The sequence below is a fragment of the Gopherus flavomarginatus genome, chromosome 18, assembly GCF_025201925.1.
Source record: "Gopherus flavomarginatus isolate rGopFla2 chromosome 18, rGopFla2.mat.asm, whole genome shotgun sequence".
NCBI lineage: Eukaryota > Metazoa > Chordata > Testudines > Testudinidae > Gopherus > Gopherus flavomarginatus.
The window spans coordinates 9,419,716-9,438,393 of record NC_066634.1 but is presented as its reverse complement, the minus strand read 5'-3'; the positions used below and the strand labels follow the sequence as shown (position 1 = coordinate 9,438,393).

At 51.1% G+C, this 18,678-nt stretch overlaps 1 protein-coding gene and 1 long non-coding RNA gene across 2 annotated transcripts in view; one reads left to right on the top strand and one right to left on the bottom strand.

Moving 5' to 3' along the window:
* Positions 1-18,678, top strand: part of LOC127036605 (zinc finger protein 560-like) — an 813,726-nt gene that overhangs the window by 150,432 nt on the left and 644,616 nt on the right. The window lies entirely within an intron of this gene.
* On the bottom strand, positions 9,178-18,283 carry LOC127036619 (uncharacterized). Its single transcript, XR_007770197.1, has 3 exons — positions 18,170-18,283; positions 11,539-11,621; positions 9,178-9,276 (listed from the first exon to the last, which is right to left on the bottom strand). It is a non-coding gene; the product is annotated as an uncharacterized LOC127036619 (long non-coding RNA).

Sequence of the window (18,678 nt, the reverse complement as noted above, 5' to 3'; positions counted from 1 at the left end):
CAAATGTTTAGGTTATTTTATTTGAATCTTTGAGATTTGCAAAGAAATTGTGTCACAAACTGCATATTTGATAATATGAGAGGAAAACACCAAGATCTGAGGGGAGAGAGTCACTTTCCTGTCAGGGCCCACTGCTTCCTCCCCCTCCCCCTCCGAGGTCTCTCACTCACTGGGGGCTCCAGGTGGGGCTGGTGTGGTCAGAGCCTGGGGCTGCCTAGGGTGCAGGTCCCAGCTGGAGAAAGCCCCCCCCCCCCGGCCAGGTTTGGAATGTGCTACTGGTAGCAGCCTGGGGCTGGACCCTCTCTATGGGGGACACTTGCTCCCCCCTCCCCTTCCTGGCCCTTCCCACGCCCTGTTGCCAGCAGAGAGTAGGCCCCCCAGCCCAGCTCAGAGGTGTCCCTGTCTCAGGCCCCCCCCAGCCTCTGCCCAGTTCAGAAATCACTCGGGGGAACCATTTCCCACCTACACAAGGACAAATCACTGCAGGTGAAAATGGGGGGAAACACCCCAAACCTGAGATCTGAACTGGCCATTGGGAAAGGGGAGAGAAAATGGGGCACAATGGGGGGAGGGGAACAGGGAACTTCTCAGGGGTTTGAGGGAAGGGGGTGTCAGCCTGGATGTTGCTTGTTGCTCTCTAGGGAGAAAGGGGGCAGGACAGGAGAGGAGGGGGGGTCTCCACGGAGGGGGCAGTGGTAATTCCGAGGGGATCTCAGCCCTCCCTTTTTCTCCCCGCTCCTCAGGGGTCACCTGCTCTTCTCCCCTCGCCCCCCGGCCATGTCCAGGCTGCACAGATATTTTCCATCCATACCTTTCCCAGGTCTCCCCCCTCCGCAGCCCCCGCCCGACCCCACACAGGGGCTGCTAGGTGTAATGCATGTTCAGTAGGGATTTCTCCCCTACTAATGCTGGGGTGTCCTTCTCCTATAGGTTACTCTACTAATGATCTCATCTTGGTGCCATGTGTGTCAGTTCATTGCCATGGCACTCGTGTGCTTAGACATCTGAGGATGCTCTATAGAAAAGCTCCTTGAGTGAGGTGATCCACAGGGAGTAGCTCAAAGCTCCAAAGTGCCTGGCCAGGGGCAGGACATTGGCACAGCAAGGGCGGGGTGTGGCAGTGACATCACAAAGGCCTTTTGCAGGACCTCACACTATTGGTCAAAGACTATTGGTGAGCAGGTGGTGACCTCACAGAGAGATCCTGACATCAGTCAGGGGCCAGGGGCTAGGGAAACCTCAGAGACCCCTGTGGCTTTGCTTCAGCAAGTCTCCTTCTCCAGGTCTCTGTCTGAGGACTGAGAGAGTATAAGGGTTCACGGACGTGAGCGCCAGGAGAAACCTCTTTCCAGTTTTCTCCTTCCCTTGTAGTGATTTTACTAGAAAACTGCCGTCCCTGTTTAGAAGGTAAGAGCCTCCTGGAGGTGTGAAACCTGTTCAGTCTGATCCATCTGGTGAGAGTTGAATTCTAGGCATGGAAAACATGAGCTTAAGGAGGCAGAATTTTATTCCGCACCTGGGATATTATCCCTTAGAATCATGGGGACATTTGGGTTTGTCCTTTGTGTTTCACCTTTTCCTCCATCCACCTGTCCCTCCCTCCTTTCTCTTCATCTCTTCTTTTGTCCTTTCTCCTGTTCCCCTCCCAACACCAGGACGAGTGTGTGCGTGTGTGTTGCGGGGGAGTGCTCTGCAGCTCTCACTGTGGGAGTTCCACCCAAAAATGTGAGGCTGAAATAGTGCTCAGGCAGTCAGGGCCGGATTAACCTTTTGTTGGCCCTGGCACCAAACATATTTGTGGGCCCCAGTGTAGTCACTGTGGCCTCCGAGTGTGGGCCTGGTGGGGCAGTGCCATTGGTGCCTTCGTATACCCGGTACTGAACCTCAGAGACATTTTTCATTTTGATCACACACCTCTCCATGACTATATGCATTGCCATACACAGCTCCCTCAGCCCGCGGGTTTTCTTATTGAGCTGTACACCCATGTGGGTTTACCAGTGTCCACAGTGAGCAGAACTTTCATAGTGACCAAGGAAACTCCCCACAGATTTATCTCTTTCCTCATTCAGACCTTCTCTAGCCATGTCTCCAGTACCCCCCCATGTCACCAGTCACTGCATGTGGTCCTAGTCTCAGCTCAAAGTCCTAAAGCCAGCAGACACCTGATCAGTTCTGACAGATCCCTCCCTCAGCCCCCATCCTGCCATGTGAGCAAGCCACCTGCAAACACCATTTCCCCAAAGTGAGGACTTAGCCCTTGGGAATCTGAAGACACCAGCGTCTCTCCCTCTGCTCCCATCTACATGCTAGTCTGCTACCTGGTCACCACCACCTCTCCCCATACTTGTTTCCTTTCTACTTTGGACATGCTCCCAACCAGCTGGAAGCTCCCTCTGCAAGCCTGACCTGCTCCCGCCTTCCCTGCTCCCCCGACATTCCTTTCCTACTGGTGACCTCTGTTCCTTGAGGTTAACTCCAGTGTCTTTAGGTGCTCTAGCTTAATGGCCCCAGGAGTCATAGAGCCACTTGTAGTTTTCTCTAGCTACAGCCATGGGGCAACTGCCAGAGGCCAGCCTTAGACAGCTGCAGCTACTAGCCGCAGGAGCGGAGGCAATGCCAAGGCTGAGCATGCTTGAACCTTGCAAGGGCAGCACTAGGGACTCTAAATCCTCAGCACTGGCCGTGGGCAGCTGAAGACTCTGGAGTTAGGCTCTTTCCTCCTCTAGGTTCCTGCATGGTTACAGAACTGCAGTAAAGTGGAACAATGATCAGCTTCTGTGATTGGAAGATGTCTGGATCCATCTAATAAGACTGTCCTACATAAATGAGGAAAGTTGAGGTGCCTTTATTATTCTTTTGTTCCATTCTTTGTTTCTATGGGGAATTTGCCAGTGCACTATCACTGTCTTCCTTTTAAACAAACAAAACTAAAAAAAAGTGTAATGGCTGTTGAAAATAGCAATTCCAGCCCTCGTTAGCACTGTGAAGACCCCAACGTTTGTTGCTCAATTTTCTCCTACTTTTTCTACAGTAAATGACAGTGGATCAGCATATTTGATTTGGGAGAAATGAAGTAACTGCTGCCCAAATTGAGCTTGAGCACTCCTGATTTTGAGGTGTTCAGATCTGGAAGGCAGGGGCTAGATTCCCTTTATGAATATTAGATACATCTGGAAAGGAAAAGTCAATTTCTATTTTCATGGCTCAGAAGTGGAAATCCTCCTGTCCTGTATCTGAAGCTGTCCAGGTCCAGTAGAGCCTCCCCCTTCCTTACTTACCATTTTACCTTCTGGTGGGATCCACATACCTCCCTTACCCAGCTTCAGATAGAGAGGGGCCCTGTCCAGTTAGTCCACCCAGTTCCATCTTTGGGGGCTGCCAGGCGAGGTCACACCAGCATCCCTAAGCCTGTCTGGGGAAGTCTTCTGAGGGTGCTACCTGGGCCAAAGCCTTCTACTCCTTGGTCACACCTCTTCCCCATTCACAGGTGACACCCCCTTCTAGCAGCCAGCCCCCTAGCCACAGCGCATGAAGTCTCACAGCTTCCCCGCTCCCTTTCCTGTTGATAGCAGTCAAGAGAATGCTGGGAAATGTTCCTTCTCTGCTCCAAGGCAGGGAGCTGGTCAAGGAACTACAGCTCCCAGGGCCCTATGGTGTCTCAGCTCCCCTACTGAATCCAGGCTGCACTGAATCCAGGCTGCTCTGAGGCTCCCTTTTTGCAGAGGGGAGGAAGTTACTGTTACAGGTCCCTTCAGAGCTTGGGCCTAGCACTATGGCACCATGTCAAATCCAGTACTGCTCCCAACTCTATCCAGCTCTGCTGTTGGCAGGATCCCTTCCCATTCTTTTTGTTTCCTGTCTCCCCTCCAAGGAGAAGCTCTGCATTGTTCCTGTGTGGGGAATTGAACCCAGGCTGTCTGGGTGAAAGCCAAGAATCCTAACCACTAGACCACATGGGACTTCCATAAGACATTTACATGTTCATATTCAATAACACAATTAAACGTAGCCATTCAAAGTAGCCATTTAAAAGAAGCCATTCAAAAAATTTCAAAAACAGACTTCAAAGAGAAATTGCAGAGTTACAACTGATCTGCAAACTTAACACCATTAATTTGAGCTTGAAGAGGGACTGGGGGTGACTGGCTCACTACAAATCAATTTTCCCTCTCTTGGTATTGACACCTTCCTGTCAATTACTTGGAGAGAGCCACATCCACCCTGACTGAATTAGCCTTCAACACTGGTTCTCCACTTGTATGGTAACTCCCTTTACATCATGTTCCAATATATATTTATGCCTCTATCTGCAATTTTCACTCCATGCATCTGAAGAAGAGGGCTTTTTACCCACGAATGCTTGTGTCCAAATAAATCTGTTAGTTCTTAAGGTGTCACCGGACTCCTCGTTGTTTTTGTGAAATAAAAGCAAAATGCACTCTAAGCTGATCTTAACCCTTTCAATGCCCTTACAAACTTAGATGCTTCTCACCACAGGCCAGCTGGTGGCTTTTCAGCCAGGCTCTCCCCTTTCGTCAGCGCTTCAGTTGCTTGGTGTGGGGTTGTCTGTAGATGTAGGTGGACGAGAGAGACAAAGCATGGCAAATGTCTCTGCTTTTATCATGTCCTTTCTTCCCTCTTGGTTTTGCTCCCCCTTCAGAGTCAGGCGAGCATCACTGCGTCTCTCCAAGCAAGTCTGAGCAATTCCCCTGGGGTGTCCTCTTGCAGGTAAGTGATTGCACTGTAGCTCCTTTGCTGAACAATGGCTGTTGATGGGTTGTTTGACACCCTGTCCGGGTGTTGGTTACTTTCCTTGCTGTTGTCACTGGGGAGCTAATATTTGGCTGACTCCCCCACCTTACAGCATAGTGATAACCACACTGCACAATTCTCATAACTTCATATGCATGAATGGTAAACATCTATGGGTAGAGAAATGACTTTCAGCAGATCATATCCTTTCCCCTGATACCTTACAAGGCATGCTCTGTATATAAGATTATGATTATATGAAAATGAGGAGTATGGGGGTTACAGCACACTCCCCCAAAGGTGCAGAATGTCACACTGAGATTCTATTTTCATTTGTTATGTAACAGCATTAAAGAGATCCAGTGACTGACCAATGGCATTTTCAAGTGCTAAAATAGCAAGCGCTGTTGGTCTCTCATTGGCCATCAGCGACTGAAGATACGGTTTAATGAGCCAGAGCTTCAAGGCGAGGGTGGCTCTGTCCACTGCCTTCCGTTGCGCTGCTGGGCACCAAGTCCCTGCCGGTCAATATGTGAAGCTGGGAGAAGAGAGTGGGGTGGCAAGCGGTGGTAGAACTTTTGCCACCAGGGTCTAGCTGTCTAACTTCCTCTTCGTACTGCTGGGCCCCCGTTGCCTTCAGGTAACACAGGAACTAAGGCAGGAATAGGGTGAGGAAGCAAGTAAAGCCGAGCAAGGAAGGCAAAAGTTAATCTTATCTTCATGGGCAGCTCGCAATGACGTCCTTTTTCTGTGCCACAGCTGACAACAACATCCCAGACAGAAAAGTAACAGGCCAAAAAGAAACCTAGCAGCTGCTGAAACAGTTCAGTTGGGAGCGTGCTAGTCTAACAGGCTCTTCTATCCTCCTTTATGCACGGGCGGGATGTTTTCTGAGAGTGCAGCAGTTCCTTTCACTGCCACGAGTCCCTCATTTCAGGCTATGCAGCAGGAAAAGACAGCATGGGCTTCTGCACCGAGTTGGCCCACCTGACCTTTCATTCTTCTCTTGCTCTTTGTCAGCAAGGAGAAGAAAAAGAAGCTCTCCCTCAAGCTGGAGTCACACGGGCGAGGTAAGGACGACTTCCTGAGTGCTGGCTCCAGTCCTCTGCCCTGCCAGCTGACCTATCGAGGGGCTACCACCACATTCTCTAGATTTGTCCATCGGTCTGTGCCAGAGTGAGCAACAACCCAGTAGGAGGAGTTTTTGTAGTGTAGTGGTTATCACATTTGCCTAACACGCAAAAAGTCCCTGGTTCAAAACCAGGCAGAAACATGCTGGCTTCCTTTTCCCAGATCCCCTTGTTATTCAGAAACGCCACTCCTCCTATTGGCCTGTCCCTGGGATAACTCCAACCCCTGCATGACGGAGGATGCTGACAAAAGTGGAGAAAGCACCTTGGTGTCAGGCTGGAGAACCTAGAGTAGTTAGGCCAGTCACCATTTGGAGGCTTGTGGCTTGGCCACCTCTGCTGTTGGAGGTTGGCCTATAGAGGCTCTCACTTCCTGCTGGGCTCCTTTGCGTGACTGGCCAAAGGAGGAAGTGAGGCAGGAATGGGGCAATAGAGGAAAGTTGAGCTGAGGAAGGCAGGGAAGAAGCTGTGCGGCTAAGTGGGGTTAGTAGAGCACCACCCTTCATTCTGCAAAGCCTGGGGAGGTGTGGTTGGCTGCTGGGATGTAGAATCCTGTGCCTGCGCCTGCCTCTTGGCTTCCCAGGAGTGGCTACTTGCAGCCCAGGAGAAGAAGGGAGGTTCTGGGTAAAAGGAAAACAAGCAAAGCTGAGTCCAAGTGGAGAATGGCGGCTCCTTTATGGCCAACCTGGGGGCATGACTGATGGTTTTAGAGGTGGAGGCTGGGCTGGCTGTGAGCAACTGGGATCCACGAAGCCCCCACCTGCCCTTCTGAGGGCTGAACCCATGGAGGTGCGGTTGGCTGCTGGGAGACAGACCCCTGTGGCTGCCTGTTGGCATCCCAGGCATGGCTCCTTGCAGCCCAGGAGAAGCGGGGTTCGGGGGGAAAGAAAAGCAGCAATGGTGAGGCTGAGTGGGCTCCTTTCTGGCCGAGATGGTGGACTGTGGTGAGTCTGGGAGTTGCCTGTAAGCCATAAGTGAATGTAGTGCAGTGAAAACTGCTGCTCCATTCTGGCCGACCTGGGGGCGCCATGGATGACTTGGGAGTGGGGGCAGGGCGCTGGCTGTGAGCAAATGGGATCCAGGAAGCCCCAGCCTGCCCCTCCAGGGGCCGAGTCTTCTTCTCTCCTGCCATGGGGAGCCGGACCTTAAGCCTGCCCAGCATGTGCAGCAGCTCGAGCATTAAGCCTTCTTGTGTGCATAACTGAACTACGCCCTAGTGTAATAAGGTGTAAAGTTTAGATTGTGAATTTATCTTTAATTTCCATGGTAATTTACTTTGATCTTTTATTCCTACCACTTATAATCCTTAAAACTCCATCTTTCTGTAGTTAATAAATCTGTTTTATGCTCTACTTAAACTGGTGTATTTTGCTTGAAGTTCTTGGGAAATCTCAGCTCCATTACAAGGCTGGTTCATGTACTATTCACAGTGAGGGAGGGGTGGACCCTGTGTAATAAACTCACACTGATCAGGCTTCTGATTAAGGCAAGATGGTATGATCCAGGGGTGCAAGGCTGCAGAGCTGTAGGGGGGGCGACTTTCTATCATTAGTGTTATGAGTGGCTGCAGAAGCATTCATGTAATTCAGTTGGCTGTGTCCCTACCTACGGATGTCTGTGTAAGTGCAATATCTGCCAGAGATTCACAGCTTGTCTCAGCATCACATGTGTGAGAGGGAGCCCAGGTGGTGGGACAAAGGGCTCAGGGGTCCCACTGTTCAGTTGCATCCCATAGATCCCATCACAGACTTTCAACAACCACAGCGGGTGCTCACTGAGACAGAGAGAGAGATGCCAAAATAGTGATCTCCAGTGCCAGCAGACATCAAACTATCAGAAATTCTGTGAACAGAGAATACCCTGCTAGTGGAAAATGGCTTGTGAGGTATCATTAGAAAATGCATAACCTACTGAATATTATCCTCCTGTTAAAATGTGTAGTAACACTGTATGTCAAATTGTGAGATTTTACAGTATGATATTACTGAAAAAGTTACTGTTCTGGGGAACACCCACAGACCAGTTCCTCAGAGACAGCAAGGCAAACAGCTGGTCAAACAGCCATTCTCCTGCAGGGGGAAGGTGTGAAGACATTAAGGGCTGGTCTACAATACGGGGGGAAATCGATCATAGATACGCAAATTCAGCTACGTGAATAACGTAACTGAAGTTGAATATCTAAGTTCGGATTACTCACCCATCCTCACCGCGCGGGATCGATGTCCGCGGCTCCCCCTGTCAAATCAGCAACTCCGTTGGGGTTGGTGTTGTTCCGGAATCGATATAAGCGCGCTCAGGGATCGATATATGGCGTCTAGATGAGACGCGACATATCGATCCCTGAGCAATCGATTTTAACCCACCGATAAGGTGGGTAGTCTAGATGTAGCCTTACATTCCATCACAGGGACCTATTGAGGCTGTTGTGGAAAACGACCACAGGATTAATATTTGAATCAGCTCAGCCTGAGGCTCTTTTCTTGGTTACAAGCACGCAGGGGGCGACAGCTATTGGAATACTGTTCCCGAGCTAAAAATCACACAAGCCTTTTACAGCTTAAATCCACCAACAATAACACAAACGTTGCACGTTAATTTCCTTATTTGGAATATATTGCAAAATATGATGCAGGTCAAAAGCAAGCTGAACAATCAGTTTTCCATATTTGGCCTTTCCTGTTATTTTTATTACACCTGGTGATATGGGAGCAAGACTCTCCATGTCTCAAGAAATGTCACTACCAACCTAGGCCATTTTCACATGCTGGGGTGCAATCCAGATCAGAGAGGAGTTGTGACATCTGTAATCCTGGGTGAGATTCAGTGTTCTGCTGCTGGAGCTCCCCTGTCTGGATACTCCCAGCCAGCGTTCAAGGACGCACTGAGTGTCTGTATGATAAGTAACCCTGGACTGGCAGCTCTGACTCCAGCCGCCTGCTTGTTACACCCCAAGCACATTCTGGTTTGGGTAGAGAAGGCTCAGGGTTTGAGAGAAGGCTGGGGGTAGGAAGCTTCTGTTCATTATGCTGGACCTAACCTCAGTTTTACTTGAGTAAAGAGGAGATATTTGACATTGTGTGATGCTGCTCCTGTGCTCTGTTCCCAAAGTGTTCTGCAGCAGAGGAGGGTCTCTGGTAGTATGTATGTTACTGGCCTATTGGGGTGATGCTGAAACAGGACAGGGTACAGATGGCATTGTGGGGGTGGCATGAACCTTCACTCTTCATTTCCCCTTCCAAGAACAGAAGGGACAGGAATCCTTACCCAGCAAGACCATCGTCTCATTGTTCCCCTGCATGACATCTCTGTAGAGGGCTTTCTGAGTGGGGTCCAGCAGAGTCCCCTCTTCCCTGGAGAAATACACAGCCACCTCCTCGAAGGTCACCGGCCCCTGAAAGAGCAGGAGTCCAATACTCAGTTCCTGCTGACCCACTCACAACCCAACTATTCACGAAACAGCAGCACCAGGGAAATGGAAGCTCCAGGAGGCACATGTTAACAGAGTCCCACCCCACCTTGCTTACAGCAGCCAGGAGGCATCAGAGGGTAGAAAGAGACAACCTTTGTGTCTCCCATCTGACAGACAGAAGCAGGGTCTTCACATTTATCACATAGCTACTAGCCAGAGCTTAATATAGGAGATGGGGCTGTCTCTGGACCCTGATAGTGGCTCCCTGTTAGGAATCCAAGCACTCTCCAAATAAAATGTATGGAAGAAAGGGGAAGTCAATCATAAAGAATAGAAGTTAGAAGGTCAGAATTGTAGTGCCCATTAACAAAGGTTTAGAGAAAATAGAGCCTATCAAACTAACGGGATATCCTTATTGGAATGGATCAAAAGTTTGGTTACAGCTAATAGTATTGATGTAATATACCTAAACTTCCGTAAGGGACATGACTTGATTAGCAGAATATTTTTACTAAAAAAAACTAGAATGATACAAAATAAACACGGCATACATTAAATAGATTAAAAACTCTGATAGTAAATGGGGAACCATGATCGAGTGGATTTCTTTCTAGCAGGTTCCTGCAGAGATTGTTTCTTGGCCCTGTGCTATTTAACATTGTTATCCATGACTTAGAAAAGAGTACAAAATCATCACTGATAAAGTTTACAGTTGCCACAAAGATTGGGGTTGGTGGTAATTAATGAAATGTCAGTAGATTCAGGCTCCATCACTGAGAGTCTGGGAAGTTGTCCCAGCCCTGGCTGGAGGGTTATTTCCTGTTCCACAAAGAGCGGAAGTTCCATTCCCAACTCCTGTGCCTTGAAATTAGGACCTATCTGACACTACACCCCCATATTCATCATAGTGGTATGATTATAATATGATTAGGACATAATTATGATCTATTTTGTAGAAGATGCATCATGTGTGGTGTCACTGGAAAAGTTCTGATTTGCTGAATATGATTCTCCTATTTGTGTGCACATATCATGTTCGTATCTGAAGTTATGGATATTGACTCTGGATCTGTATTTCAAATGTGCTTACTCTGGGTAACACCCACAATGAGCCTTTCAGGTACAACAATGAAGAAGCCAGACAGTGCTGATGGCTCAACAAAGACAATGGACTGTGGAAGAGCTTAGCCTTCCTGTGAATGTTTCAGCCAGCCTATGAGTCATGGCTACTATGACTCAGCAGGGCCTGTGACCAGACCACATGACACTAAACTCCATTTTAGTACCTGTATTTTTCCACAAACTGGACTAGGAACTGAGTTTGGAACAAAAGGTTCCCACCATATGGAAAAGCTACATAAGGTGGGGTGTGACATCATCTCTTGGCCTCATTCTCCACACAAGAGAACTTCTGGAAACACCTGAGAAACAAAAACGGATGTGGGGGAAGTGCTGCTCCCAGGATCAAGAGATTTCTAGCTTGTGTATGGAAACTTGGGGGACTGCTTGTACCATCAGTCAGGGTGAGAAATTGCTAATTCAAATTCTATCCATCTAGTATGTTAGGCTTAGTCTGAGTTTTGGTTATTTGCTAAATAATCTGCTTTGATCTGTTTGTTATCACTTATAATCACTTAATCTATCTTTCTGCAGTTTGATGCTTTATCTTAACCAGCGTATTTTGAATGAAGTGTCTGGGGAAAATCTCAGCTTGTTGTGCACATCTGTCCCATATCGAGGGGAAGGGGAACTACATTAATGAGCTTGCATTATAGAGATCCCTGTGCACTATAAGATGGTATCATTCTGGATTTATACTACAGCAAGTGTGCAAGGTTGGGGAGTGGGAAATTGGCTCTTGTCTTCTATCTGTCCTTGAGTGGCTTAGGTAACGCACTCAGGTAGCTTAGTTGGCTGCATGGCGCCACCTGCTGTTGTGTTGGGTGATAACAGGCCCTGGAGAGGCTGGCGAAATCTCCAGCAAAGCAGTGTGAGAAGGGCCTGCCCAGCGTGAGGGTTAGAGGACACAGCAGTTCTCAGAAGCTCCACAAACTGCCTCCTGGGGGTGACAACCCATCACGCCCTACACTACACAAGTCTCAGCAGGTTTGTCACATGCTGTCCCCTCCCTTTCTCCACCCGAGATATTTCCTGCTTCCCACCACCTCTAGCAATTCCCACCCTCTTATGCATTTACTGCTCCTCAACCTCCAAGCAGAGCCCGCCACCCTGATAATCTCTTACCTGAGCCAGCTCCATTGCAGCCATTTCCTTGCCCCTGGGAGGACGAGATGATCTGCAGCGAAACATGGATGTTATTCTCTGGCCTGCCGGGGTGAAAAGGGCAAAGTGTGAGAATTCAAACTAGGCTTTTGTCCATTCCCCAAGCCGATTCCCCACAGCTTTTCCCCTGCTAATGCACATTCTAGGTTCTAGCACACTGTGAAGCACAGAGTGACCTTATTCCAGTACAGGCCTAGCCCCCTCCCACCAGGGTGTAACCCTCTGACACATGGGGAAACCCTCCCAGTAACAGTCTCTCTCTTACACGTATCAAGTTTGCGGACAACACCAAGCTGGGAGGGGTTGTAAGTGCTTTGGAGGATTGGATTAAAATTCAAAATGATCTGGACAAACGGGAGAAATGATCTGAAGTAAATAGGATCAAATTCAGTAGAGACAAGTGCAAAGTACTCCACGTTGGAAGGAACAATCGGAGGCCAGAGAAGAGCAGAAAGAAAGGAGTCACTTTGGGGGATTCTCCCTGTCATTGTCCCCAAGGCAGCTGTCTCAGCTTTACAAAGGTGTTTCATGTTCCAGCCTTTATACAGTCTCTCCTGGGAGTGCCCCTTTCATGGACTGGGCCTAGTTTTAGTTTTTGGTAGTTAACAATCTTGGTTTATTGTTCATCTAACCAGTATGTGTGGATTGAAGTGTGTTGGAAACTCTGTTTGGGATAACAAGCTGGTGCATGTCATTTTCCGCTGATGAAATGACAGACTTCATATGAGCTTGAGTCGTTCAGTAGCGTGCTGGACAGTGCAAGAAGCACATTTCTGGGGGAAAGTTGGGCACTTGAGAATTTGCTGGTTTTCTCCTGAGTTGTAATTCATGAGTTGCTGTCTAGCAGCACTCAATACTGTGTAGCTGGGAGTGAGTTACATGCTGGAGACTGTGTTTTAATTGGCCAAGAGGGGCTGTTGTCGCGGGAAAACAGTGGAAAAGGCACCCCATGCTGGAGGACTGAGGGGACAGCTATTTAACAGTCCAGATTGTACTCTGGGTAACATCACAGACACTCATTATGACAGAGCCTCTTACAACACAGAGAAAGTAAATCCATGTCCCAGAAATCGAAGACTCCAGACAGAGGGCAAGTGTCCCTGGCACTGCTTCTTGCTGACAGAGAGCTTCAGAGACAGTGCGAGAATCCTGGGGAAGCTGGGAACAGGAAGCATGGGCTGGCGGGGTTCGGTGGAGAAAGGGAACAGGAAGGGCAGGGATATTACTGAATCCAGGATCTCAGCAGTACTAGATGACAGGATAGCACATAGTGCAGCCCATTGGAAAAACACAATCCCAACTATACATACAAAATGATGGGGTCTAAATTAGTTGTTTCCACTCAAGAGATGGATCTTGGAGTCACTGTGGATAGTTCTCTGAAAACATCCACTCAATGTGCAGCAGCAGTGAAAAAAAGTGAACAATGTAGGAAATAATTAAGAAAGGGATAGATATGACAGAATATCTCATAGATCATATTTGTAAAAACAGCAAATAAATCCATAATACACCCACATCTTGAGTACTGCATGCACATGTCACCCCATCTCAAAAATAGATATATTGGAATTGGAAAAGGTTCAGAAAAGGGCAACAAAAATTATTAGGGCTATGGGACAGTTATGCCAGACCTAACCCCCAGTTTCACTTGAGCAAACAGGAGATATTTGACACTGTGCAATACGGCTCCTGTGCTCTGTTCCCAAAGTGTTCTGCAGCAGAGGAGGGTCTCTGGTATTATGTGTGTCACTGGCCTATTGGGGTGATGCTGAAACAGGACAGGGTACAGATGGCATTGTGGGGGTGGCGTGAACCTTCACTCTTCATTTCCCCTTCCAAGAACAGAAGGGACAGGAACCCTTACCCAGCGAGGTCACAGTGTCATAGTTCTCCTGCATGACATCCCAGTAGAGGGCTCTCTGAGTGGGATCCAGCAGAGCCCACTCTTCCCTGGTGAAATACATAGCCATCTCCTTGAAGGTCACCAGCCCCTGAAAGAGTAAGAGTCCAACACTAAGGACTTGCTGCCCCACTCACAGCCCCACTATCTGTGGCAGAGAAGAGTGAATCAAATGGAAGCTCTGGGTGGATCATAGTCAGGAGAGTTCCACCTCGACCTGGCTCAGAGTATCCAGCAAATGCCAGGGTGAGGGGATGAAGAGAGAGCCCCTTATCTCTCCCAGCATATCCATCACCCCCCTACTAGCCACTGACTGATACAGGAGATGGAGCCCCTAGCAGGGTCCAGGGAGAGCTCGCTGGTAGGATGCCCAACACCCTCCTCATTGTGAGGAGCGGGATATGAAGGGAGAGGCAGCTCCAATAAGCCTGACTCATGGGTGTCCCCTTTATATCTTACAGCAGCTGATGGTTAATGAGGTCAGGCTCCAGCACTAGGAGTCTGGTCAGTTTGACTAGCTCCATGTAGGTGGGTTATTTTCTCTCTTCACAGATTAGGGCATTTCCACCTCCAAATCTCCTGGGTCTGTTCCTAGAATCTAGGCCACTTAGTAAATAACTCCCAGCAGGTCTGCCACACCCTGGCCTCCTCCTTTCCCCATGCTGTGAATTTCCTGCCCCGCTCCAACCTCCAAACCAGACTCTGCAAACCTTCCCACCTCTGGTGTATTTGCTCTCCCTTTCCTCCAGCAGAAACCCACCAGCAACCACCCGATAATCTCTGCCTGGACTGACTCCACTGCAGCCATTTCTCTTCCCTGTCCCACGCCAGGCTGGGATGAGCTGGAGCAAAACATTCTGCAGCCTGTCCGGGGGAGAAGGGCAGTTGTGGGCGTTTCACAACCGGTTTTAGTTAATTTCACATCAGAATTCCCCCAGGCCCTTTCCCTGCAGACAGACACCCTAGATTCTGTCATGCTGGGAAATGCTCAATCTGTTTATTACAATTTAGACCTGGCCCCTCCTGCCAGGCTAAGTCCACAGACACATTTTTAACCTCCCTTCTCTCTCCCCTCACCCCTTCTCTGAACACAAGGCTAGAAAAGAGCAGAACCAAAGGAGTCACTGTGGGCGATTCCCTCAGACACTGACCCCACGGCAGCCACACCCCAGCAGGGGGAATATGGAGTCAGGAACTGGCTTTTGCTCTGTCTGATCCTTGTTTGGAAAGTGGTTCTGACCCAGGATGCAGCAATACATGTGTCTGGGTGGACTAGAGAGCTGGAAATCTCTCCCCCACATTCATTTCTCCCACTGCCCCTTTCAGTCTCTCCTTCCCCTGTCCTCTCTCCCTGCCCCTCTGGCTGGGACAGTCCCATTCCTGGGGGCTTTGCTCTCCCATGGCTGGATTTCCTCCTGGCAACCGCTAATGGGAGGAGAAATGAGGTGGTGTTGTTTGTGCAGAGTCACTTTCTTGACAGACCCTAGGACATTCCCTGAGATCTTTCAGTTACCTGGAGACTCTGGCTCAGAATTTAGTAGTAACAGGGCCCAGGACTGCCCTAGGGGGCTAGGACCAGCTGCAGAAAGTCATCCCCTGGGCCGGGCAGAGAAGAAGCTTTAATTAAGGTCACTTCCCACCACAGAGCCCCACTGGGGAGCAGCAGCTGCCAAGCCTGGTCTCCCAGATCACAATGGAGGCTGCAGCATCTGACCCAGGAAGCTGAACCCCGATATCCTGAGCAGAGAGGGACAGAGTGTTTCAGCAGCTTCCCTCCTTTAGCTCTCTGGGGAGAGCAGCTAATGGGAGCCCCTCCTCACAGGGATAATGGCTGTTCTCATTTGACCCACTGTCCATCTGGAATCACTCCTTGTCTTTCCATACAGTGACTCTGGATTAACAACGGTCTCAATGACACCGGATTTCAGAAAGAATGAGTTCAGAACGCTGTGGAAAAGACCATCGTGTGCCAGTGCTGACTCCCTTCCCACCTCCCTCACCCGCGCAGATCTAGGACAAGGATTGGGAGCAAAAATTTTCCAAACGGAACCGAAAGTTCCTGCAGTTTTCAAAAGAGGAGAAAAGTAAATTCTGTGATTTCACACTAACAGTTTTTGCAAAGTGGACAGAAGTTATCATAGTGACAGGGCACGTGACTGGGGAATGGACTTGGTGACCTGATGACTAGGAGCCAGAACTCTGGTACAAGCTGACCAGAGAGAAGGATCATGGTTAGCAGCAGCCCCCAGACACCCCTAGTACCAGAGCCCAGACCCCCCAGCCAGGGGCCCCAGACACCCCCCAGCCAGGATCTCATCAGATATTCCCTGGTACGCAGCCCCCAGAGTCCCTGGCCAGGGACCCCAGATACCCCTCAAAGCCCCACCGGCCAGAGATCCCCCACCACACCATTATTGCCAGGTTGGGAATCCCAAAGGGTTCCCCCCACCAAGAGCCCCCAGCAGCCAGGGACCCCCTCAAGGGACCCCCCCCACTGGGAACTCAGTCCCTCACTGCCTGCCTAGGAACTTCCCCACCCTCCAGAACGATCTACCCTGACATTTGCCTGGGACCCCTTCCTCTGCCCAGTGTGACCCCCTGATGCTTTACAGTGCGACCCATCACTCTGCTTCCCTGGCCTGCCCTCACCTAGTGCCAGGGATCCCCTCCCCCAGCTCTGTGCACTGGGCATGGCAACAAAACCAGGAACCAGCAGGGGAAGTACAGATAGAGCCCCTGGCACAGAACCAGGCTCCCTCTAACCCTCTGTCCCGCCTCCCCAAGAGACACCCACCCCCACTGTTCTGCAGCCACCAGGCCCCCAGCGATATCCACCTCCAGGACCCATAGCCTCAGGGATGGGCACATCAGAACCACCACCCCCGAAAACCCCAAACCTCCACAACCCACCAACCTGACTAGAGTACCCCCTGCCCAGCCACCCAGAGGCCTCCCCCTACCACAATGCCCCTTCAGCTGCAATCTCCCCACACAGACACCTTCCCTGCCCCTGCAAGTGTTACCTCACAGAGTGTGAGAAGTGGCTAGAAAGTCAACACCACCTCCTGCTGGCCAGTCACACAGGCAGAGGGAGCCTGGGGAGTGCTTCTTTAACAGGAGAATGGAAGGCCTGGAGGGCAAGAAAGATCCACGGGCTGTCACTAGCAAATAATGGCCACCATGGATCCACCCCAGAGGTGGCTGTATCTTAGCACATTGGGAAACAACCCATCATATTCAATTAGAAATAAAACAACTAGAGAGAAGTGGGGCAAATGTATCGGGTATTTTATATCAATCTTTGAGACACGCAGAGAGAACCCTGTCACAAAGGACATTTGATAACATGAGAGAAAACCACCAAGATCGGAGGGGATTTGATGTTGCTATTAAATAACTAGTGGAAAAGGGGGACTGTTGGACTGGATTTTATATGACTGTCCAATACATAAACAGAATGTGATGGTCCCCCCCGGCCACGGGGCAACCATTCACGTCAGCAGCTCAGAGCCCTTGGAGGAGCTGATTTAAGGGCCGGGGGGAGCTGGAAGGATCCCTGGACAATGGAAGGGGGCAGCAGGGGAATTGGCAAATGGGGTCTGGGCAGTCTCCATGGGGGATGTGCTCCTCCCTTCCCTTCCCTGCCCTGGCAGAGAACGGGAACCTCATCCCATCCCACTCCAGTGGGAGCCATGTTCTGGGGAATGACCCAGGGCAAAAATTTCCCACCCAAACAAGGACAAATCGCTGCAGATAAAATGGGTGGGAAAATCCACCCCCCATCGGAGAGATTTTAAATTGACATTTGAGAAGTATGGAGAGAAAAAGGAAAATCAGAGGCAATTAGAGAGCTGATCATTGAGGGGGGGAGGAGAATCTCCCTGGATTTTATAGCCACGTGTGATAATGAGAGAGAAAAGGGGAAATCTTGAGAGAATGTGTGTGTGGGAGGAAGTGGCAAAAACAGGGACAGGATCCAGTTAACTCACCTCCCTCCCACCCCGGGAATGTCCTGGCTGCACAGAGACAGATCTATCCCCCCACCCCAGTGACCCCCCCCACTGCAACTCCGGCTTCTCCTCCCCCCTCGACACCTCCGCCCTCACACCAAATGGGGGGGCTCTGCCAGCGCCTCCCCCTGAGCTCAACTCCTGCTCCTCCCCCCAGCCCGGATTGTGCCCTTTAGCCCCCCACAAACGCTGCCTCCAGCTGCCTGACCCCGCCCCCCCGCCCATCAATTTCCTGCACTGCGCCCGCCCCTCCCACACTCCCAGCGCCCAGCGGAACGTTACGGTTGGTCCGGGCAGGGGGAAGGGCAGCGGCTTCAGCGGCTGTTACTGGGTATGCGCAGTGCCCGGGAGTAGCACATTGCTATGGGGAGGGATTTAATACACCGCCCCCCCGCCCCGCGGTCCACCCCTCACCCCCACACGACGGCCGGGCCCCGGCACCCCCATCCCAGAAGGGCGGGCGGGCGGATCCTCCTGCAGCTCCACTGGGGCCGAGGCGCCTTCAAGGCTTCTCCCAGGCTCCCTGGGGCAGAGTCACTTTCCTGCCCGCAGCGCCTCTCATTCCCCGGAGGCTCCGGGTCACAATGTCCCGCCGCCCTTCCCCCGCCTGCAGCTCCGGCTTCTCACCTCCCGCCAGCCACACCAAGGGGAACCCCCGGGCCCCAGTCTCTGTCCCCACCTGGATCCCAGCGGGGCCGGGGGCAGATCCTGGCTGCAGCTGAGAACAGCGGCTCCGCTCCGGCTCGGGCAGCTCCAGCGCTGCTGGCAGCACGTGGAGAACCAGGAAGCAGCTGTTCAGCCCGGGCTCCGCGTGACAATGTGCCAGAGCCCCGCCCCCAGGACCTGCCCCGCCCCCGGGCTGTGCCAGAGCCCCACCCCCAGGAGCTGCACGGCGCCTGAGCTGAGCCAGAGCCCCACCCCCAGGAGATGCCCTGCCCATGGGCTGTGACAGAGCCCCTCCCCGAGGAGCTGCCCTGCCCATGGGCTGTGCCGGAGCCCCGCCCCCAGGAGCTGCTCCGCCCCTGCTCTGTGCTGGAGCCCCGCCCCGAGGAGCTGCCCCGACCCAGAGCTGAGCAAGAGCCCCGCCCCCAGGAGCTGACCGCACCTGGGATGTGTCAGAGCCCCGCCCCCTGGAATTTCCCCATGTTGGGTCTCTGAGGTTTGTTCTCCTGCCGCCTTCTTCCCAGC